The sequence below is a fragment of the Antechinus flavipes genome, chromosome 2 (assembly GCF_016432865.1).
Source record: "Antechinus flavipes isolate AdamAnt ecotype Samford, QLD, Australia chromosome 2, AdamAnt_v2, whole genome shotgun sequence".
NCBI classification, from domain to species: domain Eukaryota; kingdom Metazoa; phylum Chordata; class Mammalia; order Dasyuromorphia; family Dasyuridae; genus Antechinus; species Antechinus flavipes.
In genome coordinates, this window is record NC_067399.1 from 218,276,444 (window position 1) to 218,280,237 (window position 3,794).

Below are 3,794 nucleotides of genomic sequence, written 5' to 3' on the forward strand. Positions count from 1 at the left end.
GAACAGCCCAGGCTTCCTGGTTACCACCTCCTCAACTCCCTATTTCCTCTTGCTCCTGGAACAGATCACTGCAGGTTTCAAATGTTCCTGGAACATTTCTGAACAGATAATTGGCAAGCTTCTTACTTATTTATCTGCACGCCTTCTGGCTTCCCTGGCAGAGGGGTCCTACAGACTTTTGGCTGGATGGATCCCTGCATCCCTGGCTGGATGAGGAAGCTTGTGGTTGTTGTTGTTTTTCCTTAATCAATTTTTAGTTGGTTCTCTATTCAAATCTTTGCTAGAATACTTGGGAGAGATATAGACTTCTATGTAACCTTTCATACCACTATTATAATCAGAAGTGCTGTAGGATTTAATCTTACACCCTTCTAATCCTTCAAGGTCCTACTTGATGCTCCCTTCTCCATGAAGCCTCTCCTGATGTCTTTAGCTTAAAATGAATGACCTATTTTCTAGTTTCTTGTATCATTTATCTTGCCCTTTTATTATAATTTGTATCATAGTAATGTATGTACCTTCCATTTTTCATACTAGAATGTTAGCTTCTAAGAGGTGAAATGCAGGTCTTAAATATCTTTATTATCCCAGACTTAACAATATAGTTTAAGTCATATATTAGAGTAATCAGGCAGAGTAACCATTAATACTTTATTTCAGAGTTACACAATCTCAAATCCAGATAAATCCTCAAAAGCCATTTAATAAATATCTGACTTGAATAAGGACTCATTCTTCAACTTACTCTACAGGTATCTAGGTTTTTTAGAATTCTTCCAGTGAATACTTCCTGGAGTCCTCTTTTACTCTTTTTTTAACCTTTAATTATTTTTTCTTTCATTGAGCTTAAATATATTTCTCTATAACTTTCACCCATGATTCATAGTTCTAACGTTTAAGTCTACACAGTATAAATCTAAACCGCCTTCCATATAATATCCTTTCAAATATTTGAAGATAGATATCATATCCCTTTCCCCCAAAATCTTTTCTTCACTCAGTTAAATTCCCCTGTGTACTCAGCGAATCCTAAGACATGATCTCAATGCCTTTTATCATCCTGACTGCTCTTCCTCTGGACAATCTACAACTTATAAACATATTTTGGAAAATATAACATCCAGAACAGAACACAATATTATGATCAGGGAAGAATATACTGGGAATATAAATCAATCAATCAATTAATCCACAAGCATTTAGGCTACTATGCTAGGACCAGGAGATACAAAGACAAAAATGAAAAAAAATTCCATTAAGAGCTTATCTTCTAAGGGAAGCAACATGTACACAAATGTATATATAATACATATAAGTATATATCATATATATGTGTAAGTTCCTATATGTGTATATAGAGAATATGCACATATGTATAGAAAGAAAACATAAACATATGCATGGATATCTGCTAAATGTTTGGAGAACAGAAAAGCCATTAGCATCTGGGGGGAACAGGAAGGGTTTCCACACAGAAGGTGACACTTGAGGAGACTTTATAAGATAATAACTCTAAGAGGCCAAGATGAAGAAATGCATTCCAGGTATGGGGACAGTGATTTGCCAGTTATTGTTTAACAATTGGATCTCCACCAGGAGTTTAATTGAATAGAGATAATGGTTCTGATTGACCTGTTCATGCCAAGGGTTTAATTCTGAATTCTCCTAGATGCTTCAGCCAAAGACATTACTCACACTATTTATCTCCCAGAGCTCTCATACTGAAAAATGACCAAGCACAAATACAGAGAGGAAGGAATTTGAGAACCAGAGTCGAGATATTATTCAAAAAAGGAAAAGCTAGTCACTGTGATTTAATTCCATCTCTTTTTCTTCCTTCCTCTCCTTCTTCTACTTCTTTATTGTCAATTCTACCTCCACCCGAAAGGATGATAGATGCTCCTCCCACAGATACAGATTGTGACCAGACTTAACCAACATTAGCCTGGAGCATCACATTCTCCAGCATGAAGAATGCAATGAAATTCCTAAAAGAAAAAAAAATGGTATGGCCTTTCTCTTGGTGTTGCCAGAGCAATATTACACAGAATCTAAGGATGTCGACAGACTGTCTATTTCCATCCTGTATCTACTTCCAGGAACTCAGCCTGATCAGACAGCAGGTTGACAAGCTTGAAAATGAATTCTACAAGCTCCAGGAAGCACTGAAGTTCTCTCAGATCCCTACCTCATAGTGTTCCTCTTGCCAGAATTAGCATAAAACATGTTGCTTAAGGGCTCAATTCCAAAGGACTTTGCTCAAGCTCAAACCAGATATCCATATTCCCACATGTGATATTGCAGCCTGTTTCTCTCCTTCCTGCTTTCCTCCTCCTCCTTCTCCTCCCCCTCTTCCTCTATCCTTTCCACCACTTCCACCACCTCTGCCTCTTCCACTTTACTCAACACCTTTATTGCTCAAAAAAGCCCATCATATAAAAACATTTCAAACTGTACCATTAAAACAAGATTTTCCCATGCATATAACTGTTAAAGATCTGCTCAATCTAAAGTTAAAGAATACACAGGGTTCTACTGATAGAAGTAAGATTCTACCTTCAGTGAAGAAAAGAAAGCCCCTGGTTACAGTTTCTGATCTTCAGAGTTTCTCCCTGAAACTTCAGTGCAAACATATCAATTCATGTCACAAATGTAATAGTCACTTCCAGCAAAGGCCAAATGGATCTGAGAGACTTGTTAGAAAAGTCAACATAGTTAGAAGCCCAGGAGAAACCCCTTTCATTAATAAAGAAAATATAGAAGCTGGAACAGGATTCACCCTGATAATAACCAAGACCTTGAAGCAGAAGTTTCATCTGATTCATCCAAAAAGCCATCCTGAGCTCCATTACTTTCTCCAAACAGCTTTGATGAGTGAAATTAATGTCAATGATGGCTCATGTTTGAAAATAAAATATTCAATAGCTGTGCCATGATATCATTTTTAAAGCTCTCAGAGATCAGTTCACTCATTATGTGCCTACACAACAACAACAACAAAAAAGCATAGCTCTAAATATTGTCCATTTTTTTTCATTTAGTAAATATGTCCAAATAGGATATTTGGTTTTTTGAGTTTGGTTATCTAGATAATCGAGCTTAATTAAATATCTATCATATCCTTTCTCTAATTTATCATGATAGGATATTTTGAGTGACTGACTAAGGCCCCATTCTTTTTTTTTTATTTGAACTCAGGTCCTCCTGACTTCAGGGCTAGTGCTCTAGCCACTGCCCCACCTAGCTGCCCCTTAGATACCATTCTTTAAGAATTTGTAATTTCTACATTTGCTCCCTAACAAATAAATAGATAATTGAGGTTGCAACCCTATCTATCTTTATCTAAAAAAATAAGAGATAGAAGTTTAATGACCTTAAAAGGTAGAACACACTTGTTCCACTATCTTAAATAGTCTTTTTTCGTTCACCATCATGTCCTAACAGCCACTTACTTTTTATATTCCATATTCAAGAAATCAAAGGCAATTTTCATGGACAGCACCAATAAGTACATGCTTCTACTGTGCCTCCTCCCTAGGGCTGCATGAGCTCTAAAGCAGGCTCTGAGCATAAGGCTCTCTCTCCTATACTTCTAGCCATAGAGCAGTGGGAACTGTCATTAAACACAAAACCAGGTCTGGGACTGTTCAAGAAACATATCTGCTACTATAAGAATGAAGACAGCAGTCAATGGATCAATAAGGACAGCAGGGGTAGAAAATACAAGGTTATAAGAAGTCAGTTAGCTTTCTCTCTTTCTAAGAAAAGCTATAATATGAGACAAATATAGGCTC

The 3,794-nt window shown here is 36.7% G+C and overlaps 1 pseudogene; it reads left to right on the forward strand.

Annotated features, from left to right (window-relative positions):
- Positions 1-1,669: 1,669 nt before the first annotated feature.
- On the forward strand, positions 1,670-2,926 carry LOC127548687 (proline-rich protein 11-like; annotated as a pseudogene).
- Positions 2,927-3,794: the final 868 nt, after the last annotated feature.